The 22,446-nt window shown below is 44.6% G+C and overlaps 1 protein-coding gene across 16 annotated transcripts in view; it reads right to left on the reverse strand.

Annotated features, from left to right (window-relative positions):
• The window catches only part of DRP2 (dystrophin related protein 2), a 1,527,660-nt gene that overhangs the window by 1,032,785 nt on the left and 472,429 nt on the right, over positions 1–22,446 (reverse strand). The window contains exon 1 of one of the 16 annotated variants that reach the window (XM_056539145.1): positions 7,760–7,875. The exons of 13 other annotated variants lie outside the window; for them this stretch is intronic. The gene's annotated coding sequence lies outside the window, so the exon portion shown is untranslated. 2 more of the 16 variants (XM_056539146.1, XM_056539148.1) reach the window with 2 other exon arrangements.

Below are 22,446 nucleotides of genomic sequence, written 5' to 3' on the forward strand. Positions count from 1 at the left end.
ACTTGTGAAAATAAAAAGTATGGGGCAACACCAGCATGTTAGTGTAATTTTTTTTTTTTTTTTTTTTTACACTAACAGGCTGGTGTAGCCCCCAACTTTTCCTTTTCATAAGGGATAAAAGGAGAAAAAGCCCCACAAAATTTTTAGTGCAATTTCTCCATAGTACGGAAATACCCCATATGTGGCCCTAAACCGTTTCCTTGAAATACGACAGGGCTCCGAAAATAGAGAGAGCACCATGCGCATTTGAGGACTAAATTAGGGATTGAATAGGGGTGGACATTGGGAATCACTGGCATAGAATACCCCTAACGGAGTGCCTTCAGCTGTTGCTAAATTCCCAGCATGCCTGGACAGTCAGTGGCTGTCCGGAAATGCTGGGAGTTGTTGTTTTGCAACAGCTGGAGGCTCCGTTTTGGAAACACTGCCGTACAATACATTTTTCATTTTTTGGGGGGGGGGGGACAGTGTAAGGGGTGTAATATGTAGTGTTTTACCCTTTATTATGTGTTAGTGTAGTGTAGTGTTTTTAGGGTACATTCGCACTGGCAGAGGTTTACAGTGAGCTTCCCGCTAGAAATTTGCGCCGCGGCGAAAAATTTGCCGCAGCTCATACTTGAAGCAGGAAACTTACTGTAAACCTGCCTGTGTCAATGTACCCTGTACGTTCACATGGGGCGGCAAACCTCCAGCTGTTTCAAAACTATAACTCCCAGCATGTACTTACAGACTGTGCATGCTGGGAGTTGTACTTTTGCAACAGCTGGAGGCACACTGGTTGGAAAACCTTCAGTTAGGTTCTGTTAACTAACTCATTATTTTCCAACTAGTGTGCGCATAGCTGTTGCAAAACTACAACTCCCAGCATGTTCTGATGCTGGGAGATGTAGTTATGCAACAGCTGGAAGTACGCAACTACAACTCCCAGCATGCCGAGACAGCTGTTTGCTGTCTGTGCATGCTGGGTTTTGCAGTTTTGTAACATCTGGAGGGCTACAGTTAGAGATCACTGCACAGTGATCTCCAAACTGTGGACCTCCAGATGTTGCAAAACTACAAATCCCAGCATGCCCAGACAGCAAACAGCTGTGTGGGCATGCTAGGAGTTGTAGTTTTGCAAGATCTAGAGTGCTACAGTATATAGATCACTGTGCAGTGGTCTCTAAACTGTAGATCTCCAGCTGTTGCAAAACTGCAAATCCCGGCATGCCCAAACAGCTGTCTGGGCATGCTGGGAGTTGTAGTTTTGCAACATCTGGAGGGCTACAGTGTAGAGACCACTGTATAGTGGTCTCAAACTGTAGCCCTTCAGATGTTGCTAGGCAACTACCCGGCTTCAGTAGGATCCAGGGAGCCGTCCTCTTCTGCCGCACGACATGCCGCCCGCGCGATCACCGTAGCCGATCGCGTCCCGCAGCCTCCACCGATGGGTAAGTGGACTTCGGCGCCCGGTCCCTAACAGTTTCCCCATCCTGCCCCGCCTATTGTGGGTGGGCAGAACGGGGAAAAAGAAAGTTAACCCCGCCGCCCCCGATCTGCTATTGGTCATCGCTTTTGATGACCAATAGCAGGTATAGGAGGGGTGACACCCCACAGGGTCGCCATAGACAAATATGACCCGGAATAGGCGCAAATCGCAAGTGTGAGACCTTCATTATAAAACATCACCTTACCTGCAATACAGATCATGTAATTTACTTGATTGAATGTTCTCATTGCTCTATTCAATGTATAGGCCGTACTACTAGACCTTTACATTTAAGACTCAATCAGCACAGGTTCAATATTAAGAGAAAGTTTCTGTTACATGGAGTATCAAAACACACTACTCTTGCACATCCAGGGACAGAGCCTCATATTACCATCATACCTATTGATTCTGTACCTATTACAGTTAATAATCGGTTTGAGCAATTAAAGAAGTTAGGGATGTATTGGATATTCAAGTTGCGAACTTTATCACCCCAGGGTTTAAATGAAGTGAAAGAAGTAATCATATAACTGACATTTACATTACCTTTGGATATGCCGCTCTTCTTCTACATCAGTCCCCTTGGTCCTGATTGCACACTCGGCCTAATCTTTCTCCTCATATTCCCTGATGATCTTTTTTCCTATTGCTTTTTCGCATTCTAGTCCTGCGCTTGCGCACTTTCTTTACCTAGCCCAATACATTTTCTAACTTTACTTCTGTGTATGCGCTACTGACGCAGCGGTACTTATCATTTGACCCTCAGCTGTTTTTGACGTGACAGTGTTACGCTTGCATCCCTCCTGGTAAATATCTCTATGTCTTTTATTGGATTTCAATGTCGATCCTATGGTTGTTTTATCAGACTAATTTGAAATTTATTAGTTTTATTTATTTAGTTGTTTTTATATGTGCTTTGGTTCCAGTTCGCCTTGCGTCACACCGGACCCGGAACTGAAGCACTATTGTCTTTTATATATGTACGGTGTCTATATGTTACTTATTATTGCCTGAAGAAGAGCCCAGTACGGGCTAGAAACGCTTCTATGTTCTGCGTTGCATACTGGTGACATGTAAGGATGAGGGACCAACAGTGAGTGATATGTCCCAATCCTGTGAGCCTAAGATGGCTGAGGAGGAGGGAAGGAGTGATGGGCCTGTGTATGATGCCTGTAACATTGTTATGTCTGGGACTGAGGGGGAGAAGGTAAACCCCAGGGAGGCATACCAATGGTGGCAGTGGTAACACGTCACCAGCGTGCCAGGGCTGCAGCTGTAAACAGAAGGGAGGATGGTGATGAAAGGTGCAAGCTGTGTAACTTGCAAGCCAGAGGAGAGGAAGGTGGAGATGCTAGTTCACCTGAGGGAAATGTGCTCCCTGATGCCACGAGATGGGGGAGGGCAATGAGCATTTCCGGGAAGCTCTGCGCAGTGACCCTTCCCTTGAAGGGCTGAGACAACGTGCTGAACAGCCAGGTTCTGAAACAGATGGGCATCGGTTATATTGGGAAAACAATATCTTGTACTGGGAGTCCCTTTCCAAAGGTATGCTAGGGCCCCAGGAGATAGACAGGCAGTTAGTAGTTTCTAGGCAGTACAGGAAGGAGCTGCTGAGGTTAGCCCATGAGACAACCTGCTGTTGCAAATTACTGTAGATCCTGTTGTGTCTGCCAAAGGGTGGGCAAGTCTGGGGATGTTATCATAGTGCCCCTACCAGTCATATCTGTACCTTTTGAACGAGTGGCAGTGGATATTGTGGGGCCTCTAGCTATACCCAGCAGCACAGGGAAACAATTTATTCTTACTGTGGTAGATTATGCAACCAGGTACCCTGAGGCTGTTGCCTTATCCTCCTTCTGGGCAGATAAGGTGGCAGATGCACTGATAAGTATATTCTGCAGGGTGGGGTTCCCCAGAGAAATGCTCACTGATCAGGGCACACAGTTCATGTCCAATCTCATGCAAAGTCTCTATAAAAAGGTGAATGTACAGCACTTGGTAGCAAGCCTATACCACCCCCAAACAAATGGTCTCTGCGAGAGGTTCAATGGGATCTTAAAACAAATGCTAAAAACCTTTGTAGAATCAGAGGGCAGAGACTGGGAAAAGTATTTACCCCATCTGTTATTCGCTTACAGGGAGGTACCCTAAGAGTCTACAGGTTTCTTTCCCTTTTAATTATTCTATGGTTGCATAGACTTAGTTAGGGGGGAATAGGAAGGGGGGCTACATGCCCCTGAGACTTCTGTGGTGGAGTATGTTCTGAAGTTCAAGGACATGATGCAGGCATTGTCTGGGCTGGTACATGACAACCTCGCAGCAGAACAGCGCAGGCAGAAGCACTGGTATGATCGCAATGCAAGGGACCAGGTCTATGAAGCGGGGCAGAACAGTGGCGCAGCTATAGAGGTCGCAACGGTCGCCATGGCGACCGGGCCCCTACGCCCCCTTGCCATATCTACAAAAAAGAAAACCTCCCTGGAAGTTCTGCTCCCCAGGAGACCCCCTTCTCTGGTGGTGCTGAAGGGGGGTCTCATTTAGTCCGGTCCCCCGGCCCCAAGTAACGTCGGCTGGGGAAGGGACACTGCCACTTTAAGAGCAGCAGACATCCGAAGCACGTACCTGACGTCACGGTCCCTGCCCCAGCTGCGCAGGAGGACGAGGACATCCCGCCGCCACCTAGAGATGCTGCCTCCTCCCTGCAATGTGAGGAGGTGGACGAGGCTGGAAAACAATGACGGAGGGTCAGAGGTGAGAGTGGCGGGGGAGGGTTTGCTGGCTAGAAGAGCATGGAGCAGTGTTTCCCAACCAGGGTGCCTTCAGCTGTGGTCAAACTACAACTCCCAGCGTGCCTGGAACGCCAAAGGCTGTCTGGGCATGCTGGAGTTATAGTTTGGCCACAGCTGGAGGCACCCTGGTTGGGAAACACTGGCATGGATTATGACAGAGGGGAGAGGGGAAAGGAACATGGAGGACAGATGGGGGGGGAGTTGGAAAAGGAACATGGTGGAAGACAGACAGGGGGTGGTGGGGGGGGGGGGGGTTGGGGGGAGGAGCATGAATAAGCCCCCTCTGACCTCCTTTTCCAATACCCCCCCGAAAAAGGAGCATGGAAGAGGGCAGGGTGTTGGGAAAAGGAGCATGGAGGAGGACAGGGAGGTGGAAAAAAGGAGCATGGAGGAGGACGGGGGTTAGAAAAGGGGCATGAAGTACCGTTCATTTACGGCATGGCTATGAAGTTAGCGCAGGAACTCCTGCGCTCACTTCATAGAAGTTGCGCATAGTGACATCCTCTGATCTTAGAAGCCAGTGTTTTCCAACCATGGTGCCTCCAGCTGTTGTAAAACTACAACTCTCAGCATGGCTGGACAGCCAAAGGCTGTCCGGGCATGCTGGGAGTTGTAGTTTTGCAACAGCTGGAGGTGCCATGGTTGGAAAACACTGACTTACAGTAAATATCTTAAAGGAGTACTCCGGGATGCAAAAATTTTCATTCAGACTGCCGGCAGTAAAATAATAAATATACATACCTGCTGTCGCTCCCCTGGTGCCTCCAGGGGAGCGGCCTCCGCCGCGATCCTTTTCCTGTTTGCCGGTGGTTGGTGAGGCATACTGACAATCACCATACGCAGTGAAGTCCTGCCTCGGCCAGACATAGGTTGAGCGGCAGTGTGACTCACCGACCACCGGCAACCAGGAAAAGGATTGCGGCAGAGGCCGCTCCCTGGTGCATATATATATTTATTATTTTACTGCCAGCCGTCTGAACATTTTTGCATCCTGGAGTACTCCTTTAAGTTAGAGAAAAAAATGATATATTGTGGAAACCTCTCTTATCATAAATCATCCTGTACAGATTAACATTAGGGTAGGGTTACATGTCTGCGGATCCACCGATGACTTGACTCTATAGAGTGCCTATAGAGTGCCTCCTGCTGTTTTCCCCGTGTCACCGTGGGCACATGCAGACTCTGAGACATTGTGTAGTGGCAGATTGCTGCTGCAAGCAGGACATGGAGGAAAACAGCTGGAGGCACACTATAGGGTCAAGTCATTGACGGATCAGCAGAGTAACATACACTATTGATCTGTTACATGTGACCCTACCCTAAGGGTGCGCTCACGTGAGCGTATATTTGCTGCATATTTGCTTCAGTAGATTTTGCTGATGTGTGTGCACGTATGATGTGTGTATGTACTGTATGTATGATGTATGAATGATGTGTATGTACTGTATGTATGATGTATGAATGTGTGTAAACAAGATGTATGTATGATGTGTGTAAACAAGATGTATGTATGATGTGTGGAGATGTATTCTGTGGGGGGGGGATCTGGAGGCAACGGGTGTATGTATGATACGTGTGTGTATGATGTGTATGCATTTATTATGTATGTGTATGTATGTACTGTATGAATGATGTGTGTATGTACTGTATGTGGCAGTATTATATTCAGGGGGTACAGTAGGAGGCAGTATTATATTCAGGGGGTACAGTGGGTGACAGTATTATATTCAGGGGGGTACAGTAGGAGGCAGTATTATATTCAGGGGGTACAGTAGTTGGCAGTATTATATTCAGGGGGTACAGTGGGTGGCAGTATTATATTCAGGGGGTACAGTGGGTGGCAGTATTATATTCAGGGGGTACAGTAGGAGGCAGTATTATATTCAGGGGGTACAGTAGTTGGCAGTATTATATTCAGGGGGTACAGTGGGTGGCAGTATTATATTCAGGGGGTACAGTAGGAGGCAGTATTATATTCAGGGGGTACAGTAGTTGGCAGTATTATATTCAGGGGGTACAGTAGAAGGCAGTATTATATTCAGGGGTTAAGTCCTGGTTAAAAAAAAGTGTGGGAACTCACCCTAGATTTCTAATACAACCCCCCCCCCCTCGCGACGTCACGTTCCGCCGTCATGCCCCCTCCCATAGACTTGAATTAAGGGGACAGGCTGTGACATCACAAAGAACAAAGCCGTGAAGTCACGATACTCCAGCCCCTGTATCGCCAGTCATTACGTACAGAGTGAGTTTGCTCTGTGCAGTGATGACAGTGGAGTGCCACAGCCGAGATCGCGGGGGTCCCCAGCGGCGGGACCCACGCAATCAGACATCTTATCCCCTATCCTTTGGATAGAGGATAAGATGTCTAAGGGAGGAGTACCCCTTTAAGTACCAGGGCACCAAGATGTATATTTACATCCAATGGGGGAGATTATTAAAACCTGTGCAGAGGATAAGTTGACCAGTTGCCCATAGCAACCGATCAAATCGCTTCTTAATTTTTTTTTTAAAAGGCCTCTGAAAATGAAAGCAGCGATCTGATTGGTTGCTATGGGCAACTGCTCCACTTTTCCTCTGCACAGGTCTTTATATCTCTCACCCAATGTTCTTGAGGGGTTATCTTTCTGATAATACAATGTAACAAAAACCTCCTTATATCCCTATCATCATAATAACACACTGTTAGAAACCTTGTGTAATCTTCTTAGAACTGGGGTGACACACTGTAACAAACCTTCTCCTCATGTAATCTCCTTACTACTAGGGTGACACACTGTAACAAACTTCCTCCTCATGTAATCTACTTACTACTGGGGTGACACACAGTAACAAACATCCTCCTCATGTAATCTCCTTACCACAGGGGTGACACACTGTAACAAACCTCCTCCTCATGTAATCTCCTTACTACTAGGGTGCCACACTGTAACACACCTCCTCCTCATGTAATCTCCTTACTACTGGGGTGACACACTGTAACAAACCTCCTCTTCATGTAATCTCCTAACTACTGGGGTGACACACTGTAACAAACCTCCTCCTCATGTAATCTCCTTACTACTGGGGTGACACACTGTAACAAACCTCCTCCTCATGTAATCTCCTTACTACTGGGATGACACACTGTAACAAACCCCCTCCTCATGTAATCACCTTACTACTGGGGTGACACACTGTAACAAACCTCCTCCTCATGTAATCTCCTTACTACTGGGGTGACACACTGTAACAAACCTCCTCCCCATGTAATCTCCTTACTACCGTGGTGACACACTGTAACAAACCTCCTCCTCATGTAATCTCCTTACTACTGGGGTGACACACTGTAACAAACTTCCTCATGTAATCTCCTTACTACTGGGGTAACACACTGTAACAAACCTCCTCCTCAAGTAATCTCCTTACTACTGTGGTGACACACTGTAACAAACCTCCTCTTCATGTAATCACCTTACTACTGGGATAACACACTGTAACAAACCTCCTTCCATGTAATTACCTTACTGGAGTGATATGTGACATGTAACCTCTCCTCCAGCTCAGCCCCGCCTCCTCCACTGCATCACACAGGTCCTTCAGCCACAATCTCTCTTCTCCTCCACAGCTAAGCTCCGCCCCCAACATGTGACGGTGACATCATCACAGGTCCTATATCTCAGCATCTAGCAGTACCGAGGGAGACCGAGGGAGGGTAAGAATAATTCAGAGGTCAGTCCTGCAGGACTAATGTAACAGGGGCGGCGTTCCTCCTGTGCAAAAAGCAAAGGAACGCTGTTCCTGTGCGTTCCTGCTGGACTCGAGCCCTGATTATATTCAGGGGGTACAGTAGGAGGCAGTATTATATTTAGGGGGTACAGTAGAAGGCAGTATTCAGGGGGTACAGTTGGTGGAAGTATTATTTTTAGGGGGTACAGTAGGAGGCAGTATTATATTCAGGGGGTACAGTAGATGACAGTATTATATTCAGGGAGTACAGTGGGTGGCAGTATTATATGCAGGGGGTACAGTAGTGGATGGTAGTTTTATATTCAGGTATACAGTAGGTGGCAATATTATATTCAGGGGTACAGTAGGAGGCAGTATTATTTTCAGGGGTACAGTAGGTGGCAATATTATATTCAGGGGTACAGTAGGAGGCAGTATTATATTCAGGGGTACAGTAGAAGGCAGTATTATATTCATGGGATACAGTGTGTGGAAGTATTATATTCAGGGGGTACAGTAGGTGGCAGTATTATATTCAGGAGATACAGTGTGTGGCAGTATTATATTCAGGGGGTATAGTGTGTGGCAGTATTATATTCAGGGGGTACAGTAGGTGGCAGTATTATATTTAGGGGTACAGTCAGTGGCAGTATTATATTCAGGGGGTACAGTGTGTGGCAGTATTATATTCAGGGGATACAGTGTGTGGCAGTATTATATTTAGGGGGTACAGTAGGTGGCAGTATTATATTTAGGGGGTACAGTAGGTGGCAGTATTATATTCAGGGGGTACAGTAGGTGGCAGTATTATATGCAGGGGGTACAGTGGATGATAGTTTTATATTCAGGTGATACAGTTTTTGGCAGTATTATATTCAGGGGGTGCAGTGGGTGGCAGTATTATATGCAGGAGGTACACTGGATGGTAGTTTTATATTCAGGGGGTGCAGTGGGTGGCAGTATTATATTCAGGGGGTAGAGTATTTAGCAGAATAATAATGATTGTTGTCTTCATGCAGAGGATGAGAATCTACTGACAAAGTGAGAAGCTATGATGTCCAGGCGTCAGACTCTGCAGAGAAGATGGAGCTGGAAGACGTCCTGACGTCTGGACCAGATGAAGAAGAAAAGAAAAGACAACAGAGAAGACGTCACTTAGGTCACAGATATCACTGTGTTTTCTCCTGACTGTCCCATCAGCTGTAATCACTTGTTAGTTCTGCAGTGATCATAGGTGACAATGTACCCTAATCTGTGGCTCTCCAGCTGTTGCAAAACTACAACTCCCATAATTCCTGAGGCTCTCCAGACATGATGGAAGTTTTAGCTTTATAACAACTGGAGAGCAACTGGAACCAAGGTGATTGGTGGGGGTCCCAGCAGTTGGACCCATTCCAGAAAAATAGGCTGCTTATTCTTAAATGCCTGGGCCTATGTTTTGTCTGTCTGGCCCTGCCGGTCAGTCGCTTATATTGTTGTGTATTCTCCTGACTGTGTCCCATCAGTGCTGTAGTCACTGATATCTTTGTGCGGCTGAGTGAGAGGTCGTCCGGAATTGGGGAAGTGGGTCATCGGGTTGTGGTGGTGATGGGGGGGGGGGGGGGCCCAGGGCAATTTTTCACACTGGGGCCCTGGGGTTTCTAGCTACACCCCTGGGTGAATGGTTCTAAACCACATCAGGCAGAATAAGTTGCAGGCTGCCTGAGAGTGTCCCTTCCCCATTTTACAGCGCCTAGAACCCACCACATATGTAGTTGCCCTTGATGAGAAAGGTCAGAGGCAGAGACAGTACTACATTAATATGCTAGAAAGACATCTAAAAAAACTTTGGGGGCGACTGCTGGTTCACTATTCAAACTGATATCAATTAGCCAAAAGAAAAAAACTGCTATTCACTTAAACCTTGTGAGTGGCCAAGACAGACCACTCACAAAATCAATAGGCGTTTTCACATATATAATATTTCACAGGTGGCCGCTGCACTCTCTTCTGGTGGAGAGACTTCTATCCACCCGATTTAGATAATGCTGGGAAAGAATAGAAAAAATGAGGAGCAGACACACCTATTCAAAAAGGTAACTGTTCAGACTTAGACTATCCACTACTCCTGTGCACTTACTTCACCGAGGGTAGACGTTATTCATGACGGACTAGAACGGGTCATAACGGACAATTAAAAAATCCCATAGACTTTAATGGGATTGTTTAACGTCTGTTTAAAAGGGCTTTTCTAATGGAATTTTGTAACGGATGGATTTTTATAGTGTGAAAGCAGCCTTAATAATGTCTTATTATATTCAAGTTATGCAATCCCTATATACTTGCGAACTGCAGATGTTAAAGAACAAGCATCCCAAAGTGGGTGGAGAGACCGAAGTGTAATAGCACAATAACGGGGACGGGGCCACTGGAGACCCCACGTGTTCCGTCGCCCCCCAGGTCGACTTCCTCTGGGGTGCAAAAGTTTGGGCACCCTGCAGAGTTAATATCTTGTACTGCCCCCTTTGGCAAGTATCACAGCTTGTAAATGCTTTTTGTAGCCAGCCAAGAGTCTTCCACTCCTTGTTTGAGGTATCTTTGCCCATTCTTCCTTATAAAAGTCTTCCAGTTCTTTGAGATTTCTGGGTTGTCTGTCATGCACTGCTCTTTTAAGGTCTATCCATAGATATTCAACTATGATGAGGTCAGGAGATTGTGAAGGCCATGGCAAAACCTTCAGTTTACGCCTCTTGATATAATCACCCAGTGGATTTCGAAGTGTGTTTAGGATCATTATCCATTTGTAGAAGCCATCCTCTCTTTAACCCCTTAAGGACCCAGCCCATTTATACCTTAAGGACCCGGCCATTTTTTGAACATCTGACGACTGTCACTTTAACTATTAATAACTCTGGGATACTTTTACCTTTCATTCTGATTCTGAGACAGTTTTTCTTGTGAAATATTCTACTTTATGTTAGTCAAAAAATGTCATAGATACTTGCATCATTTCTGGGTGAAAAATTCCAAAATTTGATTAAAAAAATTACAAATTTAGATTTTTTTTTTACTTTGAAGCTCTCTGCTTATAATGAAAATGGATAGTTCAAATAAATTATATATTGATTCACATATACAATATGGAAGACATCAGAGGGCTTCAAAGTTCAGCGGCAATTTTCCAAGTTTTCACAAAATTTTGAAAATCGAAATTTTTCAGGGACCAGTTCAGTTTTGAAGTGGATTTGAAGGGCCTTCATATTAGAAATACCCCACAAATGACCCCATTATAAAAACTGCACCCCTCAAAGTATTCAAAATGACATTCAAAAAGTTTGTTAACCCTTTAGGTGCCTCACAGGAATAGCAGCAAATTGAGGGTGCGTTCACACATGCGTATTTTCTGCTGCAGATCTGCTGCAGCAGATTTTATTGCCCACTGAAGTCAATGGGCAGCAAAATCTACAACAGCAAATCTGCAGCAGATCTGCAGCAAAAATACACACGTGTGAACGCACCCTGAAGGAGGAAATTAAAAATCTTCATTTTTTACACTCTCATGTTATTGTAGACCCAGTTTTTGAATTTTTACAAAGGGTAAAAGGAAAGAAATCTTCCTAAAATTTGTAACCCAATTTCTCTCGAGTAAGGAAATACCTCATATGTAAAGTGTTCGGGGGCACAGTAGAGGGCTCAGAAGGGAAGGAGCGACAGTGGGATTTTGGAGAGTGAGTTTTTATGAACTGGTTTTCACATTTAAGAAGCCCCTATGGTGCCAGAACAGAAAAAAAAAAAACACATGGCATACTATTTTGGAAACTACACCCCTCAAGGAACGTAACAAGGGGTCCAGTGAGCCTTAACACCCCACAGGTGTTTGACGATTTTTCATTAAAGTTGGATGTGTAAATGATTTATTAATTTCAGAAGAGAAGGAGTCACATTTGCAAATTTTGGTGGGGCATGTCGCAAATGGGGTGGCATGTCGCATTTAGGAAGCCCCTATGGTGCCAGAACAGCAAAAAAAAAACACATGGCATACTATTTTGGAAACTAAACCCCTCAAGGCACGTAACAAGGGGTACAGTTAGCCTTAATACCCCACAGTTGTTTGAAAAATGTTCATTATAGTGGGATGTGAAAAGGAAAAATTTATTTTTTTTACACTAAAATGCTGGGGTTAGCCCAAATTTTTCATTTTCACAAGTGGTAATAAAAGAAAATGTCACCATAAATTTGTAAATACATTTTTTGGAGTAAGGACATACCTCATGTCTGGATGTTAGGAGCTCCGTGGGTGCACACTGTACTCTTAGGAGCAGGAGCGCATTCAGGGCCTTGAGCTTTCGCATTGCTGCCTATGGAGCAGGAACAGTGGGACCCCCCTCAAGGGGCATTACATGGGGTAAATAACTGGGGTACACTAAGTAACTAAAGTGGGGTGCAGTGGGACATAAAATTATAAAACAGGTTATGTTCCCAGAATGATGACCCAGAGCATAGCCAAAACTAAAAAATATGCCCACACCAAACCCTATGCTCTGAATCATCATTCTGGGAATGTGATGTGTTTGGCCGTCCCTAACCTGTTGCCTCAAATGCGCACCCCACTCAGGTGGAGAGAGAGCGCTGCGCATTTGAGGCAACATAAAAAGTCCCTGATGATAGTGACTCAGTGACCCATGACCCATTTTTGGAAAAATACCCCCAGAGGTCTTATCAGTTATTTTTTTTGTTGTTGTTTTTTTTTTTTATTAAACTTTTTTTTGGGCAATTTAGTGGTTTATAGGGTTAAAACTTGGAATGTACTCTGGACTTGGTACATTGGGGTCAAATTGTGGAAAATTAAAATGAAAAGGGAAAATTTAGTACTGCATGGAAGTCTGATACTCCCTGAAGCAGTTTTTAATGCAGAGGCCCGGATGATCAGGGCAAGTGTCACATTGAGTGATGGTGTCCTTCCGAATCCCCCTCTTGAGACAAACTCTGCATTTTTTTTTGGGATCGTTCCTTCTTTCCAGTGTGGGGGACTTCACCTGGAAAGTGTTGGCCTGGGACTATCCTGGCACCTATAACTTCATTTCCTTGGGAACTCCGGCCTGCTCTTTCCCGGTCAACAAAGATCAGGACCTTTAGGACTTCTTCTTGGAACTGAAGGTATGTCCCTGTGTTGCCAGCGTACTGGGACAGTACAATAGAGTTGTAAATGGCAATCTGTACCAAGAAGACCGCAACTTTATTGTACCATACCCGTGTTTTCCGCATGGCGTTGTATGGCTTGAGGACTTGATCAGAAAGATCAACTCCCCGCATATACAGATTGTAGTCTAGAATACAATCGGGCTTGAGGACCATTGTTGTGGTACCTTGCACAGGGACAGGTGAGCTGCCGTTACCATGAATTGTGGTCAGCATAAGGACATCCCTCTTATCCTTATACCTGACCAGCAACAAATGGGTAAGGGCACAGGACCCAACCTTGGGCATAGGTGTCTTAATAACATTTAGAGGGAGGCCTCTCTGGCTTTTCCGCACGGTCCCATAAGCGGACGTGGATCCTGGGGGGTGAAGAAATCGCCACCTCCCCATAGATACAGTGGGTATCCTACACCCCCGTTCACCATGTATCTCCGGGTCAGCGGGTCACATGAGACCCGCATCACCGGAATCGCAGCGAATTGCACGTGTGAATTCACTTGCGATTTGATTATCTGTCTTATGACCCACCTGGTTATTTGCGCGGGGTGCCTGCTGATCGATATCAGCAGTCACCCCAGTCCAGTCCCAACCCCGCGCGCGGCGAGAACCGAAATTCCCACAGGGTCCTTAAGTATCAGGGACCGAAGGCGTACCTGTACGCCCTGGGTCCCTATGTGGTTAACTTCAGCTATTTCACCGATGGCATCAAGTTAGCATCCAAAATTTGCTGAAATTTTATTGAATCCATTTTTCCTTCTACTCGTGAGATGTTCCCTGTGCCACTGGCTGCAATACAACCCCAAAGCATGATTGATCCCCCCCATGCTTAACAGTTGGACAGAGGTTCTTTTCATTAAATTCTGTTCCCCTTCTTCTCCAAACGTACCTTTGCTCATTGCGGCCAAAAAGTAAAATTTTAACCTTGTCGGTCCACAGAACTTGTTTCCAAAATGCATCAGGCTTGTCTATATGTTCATTTGCAAAGTCCAAACGGTGATTTTTGTGGTGAGGACGTAGAAGAGGTTTTCTTCTGATGACTCTTCCATGAAGACCATATTTGTACAAGTATTTCTTTATAGTGGAATAGTGTACCACAACTTCAGTGTCTGCCAGATCTTTCTGGAGGGATTGTGCAGTCAAACGTGGGTTTGAATTGTTTTTCTCACAATCCTGCGAGCTGTTCTGTCTGATATTTTCTTGGTCTTCCAGATCTTGCTTTAACTTCCACTGTTCCTGATGAATGCCATTTCTTAATTACATTCCGAGGATATTGACATCTGAAAACGTTTTGCTATCTTCTTAAAGCCTTCTCCAGCTTTGTGAGCGTCAACTATTTTCAGTTTCAGATTTCTAGACAACTGCTTAGAAGAACCCATGGTGCTGATTGTTGGGGCAAGGTCAGATGAGTCTGGGCATTTAAAACCTTTGAGATTGACATCACCTGGTCTTCCCAGATGATGACTGAGAACAATCCATGACACTGGCAGGTCTCAGCTTTGCAAAGGGGGCAGTGCATGCTATAAATTCTGCAGGGTGCCCAAACTTTTGCAGATGCCATTTTTTGTTTTCTGTCATTTTGAAAGTGTAAACGATGGAAATAAAATCTAACTTTTGTTGACATATTATAAGAATGTCTAATCTGTAATTTGATGCCTTTTGGAGATTTTTCAATTTTTCCTTGGCTTCTTTATGCACATTAATACAAATTTTACCTGGGATGCCCAAACTTTTGATATCCACTGTATATAATAATATATACAATACAAATATAAAAACCCAGATACATAACAAAAATGCAAATATATACATAAACTATATACACCAACAAACCAAACTATACACCTACAAAACACATGACATTCTACACTAGACTAACCCATCACCCGCACAACCACCCACCTTGACATGGGTGAGAGTCCATAGTAATTGGATATCCAGTCAATATCTGACCCATGCAAGCCCCTCCAACCATTCACCAACCCACCAATTCCCTCACCCAACCTAATCTATACCCAAACCAACTATACAAATACAACTTAATAACATAACATCATATACAAATACAAAGCAATACAACCCACCTTAGAACCAAGTTTGGTCGCCTGTAAGCCCTTTACGCAACATGACCCCACCACATATTCTGAAAACAAAACAAAAAGAATAGGGTGTACATGCATAGCCCACCACCAGGAAGGATGGCAATCCTGATGTTACTTTTTAAACTTTCCATTAACTTTTCCCTACGACTCACCCTACTGTTATCCCTTCAACAAACTGACTCTGTACTCACCCTCTCTCTGTCCCTACATCACTATCCCTAACCAGAAACCGGGGTACTCTACCCAAGAGGTCTAGTACCTAGGGCACATCAAATGAAAAACCTCTCCACAGGAGAGAAGATCTACTGATACTAAGACTGCCATACTCCAAAGACCTAATCTTCCCGAGGTCACCGGTAATGCTCGTACAGACAATGTGCGTTCCACGTGTGGTACCTAACCACACAACTGACTACAAAAAAAGTACCCCGGTCTCGGCCACCCAGGTTCCTGAAAGCTCCATAAGCCCACTCCGGATAGGTAAGGCCGGCAAGTTGACTCCAGCCAATGGAAGCACCCACCCGGTTGTAGACCCCCTATATTAAAAGGACAATAAAGCAGGAAGTGGTCCATGCTTTCCAGCGTGTCCCCGCACTCTTCTCAGGGACATCCCCGGTCATCAGAGCTCCTGTGCTTCAAGTTGTCCTTTACATATAGCTTCCCCTGAAAGAAGCGCCAGGCCAAGTCCCAAAACTTCTGGGGGATCCTGTTCATGTTTAAAAGGTACAACCCCACCCTCAGATCCCGACCTGGGCAGTCCCTGAGCGCCAGAGGCTTCTGGAAGTGGGTCAACAGAACCCGCTTGTCAAGGAACTGCCTTGACTGGGTCCTGATCTCCCACACTCCCAGACCCCACCGACGTATCCCCTTCAGAGTCGGGGTAGCATAAGCCGGAAGATATTCGTGGGGTGTACGGATGTCCTTCACTTGCCCTCCTGTCTCCCATTCCTGGAAGAAAGGCCAAAACCATTTCCTGAAAGAGAGTACCCATGGAGGAGCCCTCTCTGACCAGAGGTTTGAGATGTTAACGGACACCTTCTTGAAAGCTAAGAACACCAAAGGGTTTACCATAGATAAACCCCCTAGTCTCCTCGTGCGATATGTAACCTCCCTCTTGACTAGGTTCATCCTGTTCCCCCATAACAGTTGGAAAAACTAAAAACTAGTATAGTAAGCCTCTGGCAAGATGCATACACTGCCCAGACAGATAAACAAGGGGAGCAGGTACGATTTGATCAGGTGTACCCTTTCCCTGAGGGTCATAGACCAACCATTCCACTGGTCCACCTTCTGAGTGACATCCTGGAGCTTACCATCCCAGTTTTTGGTGGGATAATCATCCTGGCCGAATGTGATGCCGAAAACTTTTGCTGATTCTTAGGGCCTTGGAAGGGTGTTCGGGAGATCAAACATGAGATCTCCCCCTCTCAGCCAGAGACTCTCACACTTATCCCAGTTGATCACATCAGGCACGCAATTTGAATAAAAATGCAGTTATATATATGGGAACACATAATGAACACATGACCAGGAAGGAAATGACGACAAAAAGGGAACAACTTCCAATTGGAGAGAAAAGCACAGGAATAAAAACAACCAATACCGATATAAATACAGAATATAAAGATGTACAAATATAAAAATATGAAAAGTGTCATGTCACAGTTCTTTCAATCTTCTCGTTTAATCCCTCAAGAACCAAAGTGTTAATTTTAAAAATCCAAAAGGATTCTCGATTTATCAATTGTTGTAAGCGATTCGGGACATCCTCAGGAATCAGATCTATAACGCATAGAGATAAGCCCTGTGTATCACCACCATGTACAATAGTTACATAGCATGATAAACTGTGAAGCATAAATTAATTATTAATATTGTAACAATGTTTGTTCATCCTTGCACAGAAGGTCTGTGTGGTATGGCCGTCACTCTGGATACCGCACTTCCTTGTTATCAAATACACTGCATATGAGGATGAGCAATTAGCAACACTTTTAAGTGCAAATTTTTCATTTGTGGATTTAGATGAAAAATCTATTTTTCCTTGACTTTTGGTATCCAAGAGCAACACAGGTATCTCGCATTATTACATGTAAAGGTGCCTGTGGCAGATGGATCTCCAGAAGAATTAATTTGTATTTGATTCTTCAATTTTTTCATACGACTAGTTGCCAGGTGATTGCATAGTGTTTTAGCACGACGGAAGGTAAGCGTTGTCTTTTTCGGGATCACTCCCTTTAAAACTGGGTCCAAAAGTAAAACCGGACAATGTTTAGTTAAAAATGTTACAAATATTAACAGTACGGGAATTATAGTTTGTAATAAGATTCCATTTTTTAGAGGTGTTTAACTGTATTTTTTCCCCCCTTTTCTTCTGGTTGTTTAACCCCTTCCCGCAGAATGTCATATATAAACGCCGGGTTGTGCAGTGCGTTCGCGCATCCCGGCGTTTATAAATGACATGCAGTTAACCCGGCGATGCGCAGCATCGCACGGGTTAACTGGCAGAAGTCCCGCTGCTTCCAGCAGGGGACAACTTCTGCTTCACCCCCAGGACCATCCATTGATGGTCCTGGTCAGCGATCACTGTGATTGGTCCCTGTGGACCAATCACAGTGATCTGGGGTGAAAGTTCAGATCCCCCGCACTGCCCGCCCCTGGAAGTCGGGCAGAACGGGGGACGATGGCTGCGGGGGCTCGCGGGGACCTGCGGCATTCGGGGGGAACACGTGGGGACCGGCGGACTTACCTGATCCAGCGGCGGGACCGAGGAGCGGCGCGGGACCGGCCACGTGGACGAGCAGCGACGGGTAAGTATGTGGTCCTCAGAGGCAGCAGTGAAGATCTTCACTGCTGCTTCTAGGAGTCTGAAAACTACAACTCCCAGCATGCCTAGACAGCCTTTGGCTGTCTGGGCATGCTGGGAGTTGTAGTTTTGCAACATCTGGAGGGCCTCAGTTTGGAGACCATTGTATAATGGTCTCCAATCTGTGCTCTTCCAGCTGTTGCAAAACTACAACTCCCAGCATGCACTGACTGTCCAGGCATGCTGGGAGTTTTAGTTCAGCAACATCTGGCCCTTCAGATGTTGCCGAACTACAACTCCCAGCATGCCCTTCAGCTGTCTGGGCATGCTGGGAGTTGTAGTTTTGCAACAGCTGGAGACACACTGGTTGGGAAACATTGTTTCTAACTCAGTGTTTCCTAACCTGTGTGCCTCCAGCTGTTGCAAAACTATAACTCCCAGCATGCACTAAAAGACCATGCATGCTGGGAGTTGTAGTTTTGCAACATCTGGAGGGCCCCAGTTTGGAGACCATTGTATAATGGTCTCCAATCTGTGCTCTTCCAGCTGTTGCAAAACTACAACTCCCAGTATGCACTGACTGTCCAGGCATGCTGGGAGTTTTAGTTCAGCAACATCTGGCCCTTCAGATGTTGCCGAACTACAACTCCCAGCATGCCCTTCAGCTGTCTGGGCATGCTGGGAGTTGTAGTTTTGCAACAACTGGAGACACATTGGTTGGGAAACATTGTCTGTTTCTAACTCAGTGTTCCCTAACCTGTGTGCCTCCAGCTGTTGCAAAACTATGACTCCCAGCATGCACTAACAGACCATGCATGCTGGGAGTTGTGGTTTTGCAACAGCTGATGCAAGCCCCCCCCCCCCCCCCGCCCCGCCACCCCCGTGAATGTACAGGGTACATTCACATGGGCGAGGCTTTTACAGTGGGTTTCTCGCATCTTGAGATGCAGCAAATTTTGCGCTGGGAAACTCGCTGTAATCCCCCGCCCATGTGACTGTACCCTAAAAACACTACACTACACTAACACAAAATAAAATAAAAAGTTAAAAACACTACATATACACATATCCCTACACAGCCCCCCTCCCCCAATAAGAACGTCCGGTACACCACTGTTTCCAAAGCAGAGCCTCCAGCTGTTGAAAAACAACAACTCCCAGTATTGTCGGACAGCCGTTGACTGTCCAGGCATGCTGGGAGTTTTGCAACAGCTGGAGGCACCCTGTTTGGGAATCACTGGCGTAGAATACCCCTATGTCCACCCCTATGCAAATCCCTAATTTAGGCCTCAAATGCACATGGCGCTCTCACTTTGGAGCCCTGTCGTATTTCAGGGCAACAGTTTAGGGCGACATATGGGGTATCGCTGTACTCGGGAGAAATTGCGTTACAAGGTTTGGGGGGCTTTTTCTTCTTTAACCCTTCATGAAAAGGAAATGTTGGGGTCTACACCAGAATGTTAGTGTAAAAATTTTTTATTTTTTACACTAACATGCTGATGTTGCCCTATACTTTACATTTTCACAAGAGGTAAAAGGGAAAAAAGCCCCCCAAAATTTGTAACGCAATTTCTCCCGACTACAGAGATACCCCATATGTGAGCGCAAAGTGCTCTGGGGGCGCACAACAAGGCCCAGAAGGGAGAGCGCACCATGTACATTTGAGGTGATTTGCACAGGGGTGGCTGATTGTTACAGCGGTTTTGACAAACGCAAAAAAAACAAAACCCCACATGTGACCCCATTTCGGAAACGACACCCCTCACGGAATGTAATGAGGGGTGCAGTGAGAATTTACCCCCCACAGGTGTCTGACGGATCTTTGGAACAGTGGTCTATGAAAATGAAAACTTGTACAGCCCACTGTTCCAAAGATCTGTCAGACACCAGTGGGGGGCAAATGCTCACTGTACCCCTTGTTACGTTCCTCAAGGGGTCTAGTTTCCAAAATGGTATGCCATGTGTGTTTTTTTTTTGCTGTTCTGGCACCTTAGGGGCTTCCTAAATGCGACATGCCCCCCGAGCAAAATTTGCTCTCAAAAGCCAAATATGACTCCTTCTCTTCTGAGCATTGTAGTTCGCCCATAGTGCACTTCAGGTCAACTTATGGGGTACCTCCATACTCAGAAGAGATGGCGTTACAAATTTTGGGGGGTATTTTCTGCTATTAACCCTTGCAAAAAGGTGAAATTAGGGGGGAAACACACATTTTAGTGGAAATTTTTTTTTTTTTTTACATATGCAAAAGTCATGAAACACCTGTGGGGTAATAAGGCTCACTTTATTCCTTATTACATTCCTCAAGGGGTCTAGTTTCCAAAATGGTATGCCATGTGGGTATTTTTTGCTGTTCTGGCACCATAGGGGCTTCCTAAATGCGACATGCCCCCCGAGCAAAATTTGCTCTCAAAAAGCCAAATATGACTCCTTCTCTTCTGAGCATTGTAGTTCACCCATAGTGCACTTCAGGTCAACTTATGGGGTACCTCCATACTCAGAAGAGAAGGGGTTACAAATATTGGGGGGTATTTCCTGCTATTGACCCTTGGAAAAATGTGAAATTTGGGGGGAAACACACATTTTAGTGAAAAAAAAAATTTTTTTTACATATGCAAAAGTCGTGAAACACCTGTGGGGTATTAAGGCTCACTTTATTCCTTGTTACGTACCTCAAGGGGTCTAGTTTCCAAAATGGTATGCCATGTGAGGGTTTTTTGCTGTTCTGGCACCATTAGGGCTTCCTAAATGCAACATGCCCCCAAAAACCATTTCAGAAAAACGTACTCTCCAAAATCCCCTTATCGCTCTTTCCCTTCTGAGCCCTCTACTGCGCCCGCCGAACACTTTACATAGACATATGAGGTATGTGCTTACTCGAGAGAAATTGGGCTACAAATATAAGTATACATTTTCTCCTTTTACCCCTTGTAAAAATTTAAAAATTGGGTCTACAAGAACATGCGAGTGTAAAAAATGAAGATTGTGAATTTTCTCCTTCACTTTGCTTCTATTCCTGTGAAACACCTAAAGGGTTAAAATGATGACTGAATGTCATTTTGAATACTTTGGGGGGTGCAGTTTTTATAATGGGGTCTTTTGTGGGGTATTTCTAATAAGAAGACCCTTCAAATCCATTTCAAACCTGAACTGGTCCCTGAAAAATAGTGAGTTTGAAAATTTTGTGAAAAATTGGAAAATTGCTGCTGAACTTTGAAGCCCTCTGGTGTCTTCCAAAAGTAAAAACTCGTCACTTTTATGATGCAAACATAAAGTAGACATATTGTATATGTGAATACATTTTTTTTTTATTTGTAATATACATTTTCCTTACAAGCAGAGAGCTTCAAAGTTAGAAAAATGCAAAATTTTCAAATTTTTCATCAAATTTTAGGATTTTTCACAAGGAAAGGATGCAAGTTACCACAAAAATTTACCACCATGTTAAAGTAGAATATGTCACGAAAAAACAATCTCAGAATCAGAATGATAACTAAAAGCATTCCAGAGTTATTAATGTTTAAAGTGACAGTGGTCAGATGTGCAAAAAACGCTCTGGTCCTTAAGGCCAAAATGGGCTTGGTCCTGAAGGGGTTAATATATCTATTTGATGTGTTTTGTTCACTTTATCAAAAGCATCTTTTAAAAAATTTTTTTTACAGTTATCCCTTTTCATGAAAACGCTCACACATTAGATCCAACTGATTTTGAAAATCCCTGTCAGAACAACAGTTATTCCTAATTCTTTGGTACTGGCCAAAAGGTATATTTTTAATCAATTTAGGGTAATGGCAACTTGACAAATTTAAGAAACTGTTGACGTCAACTTTTTTTAAATGTGTTTTTGTTTGAATGTTATTACTATAAAAAATAAAAAAAAATTTGAGATCTAAAAAAACAATATTATTAGTTGAAAAATTTGGGGTGAACACTAAACCCCAATCATTAATATTAAGATATCTCACAAAGTCCTGTGCCTCTAACTCACTACCATTCCAAATAATTAATAAAATGACAATAAAAAAAATATATGGGTGTCATTCCAGCTGGACTGTGCGATGTATAGGGACTCGAAAAGCCCCATATACAAATTTGCATAACTTGGGGAAAATCGAGTCCCCATCGCACAGCCCCGCTCCTGTCTATATATTTGATCATTAAGCATAAAAACATTGTTCCGTAAGATAAATAAAATAGAATCTATTAAAAATTGACATTGTATATCACCGATTAAAGTGTCCAAGTGGAAAACATGTTTAATTGCACTAATCCTTTTGTTCTCCAAAATATTTGAATACAGAGCACTTACATCTAGACTCAGGAAGCTCACATCCTTCGGAAAATTACACATTTGGAGTTCCTGAATTAATTGCGTGCAATCTCGCAAAAATGCAGATAATC

The sequence above is a fragment of the Hyla sarda genome, chromosome 9 (assembly GCF_029499605.1).
Source record: "Hyla sarda isolate aHylSar1 chromosome 9, aHylSar1.hap1, whole genome shotgun sequence".
Classification (NCBI taxonomy): Eukaryota; Metazoa; Chordata; class Amphibia; order Anura; family Hylidae; genus Hyla; species Hyla sarda.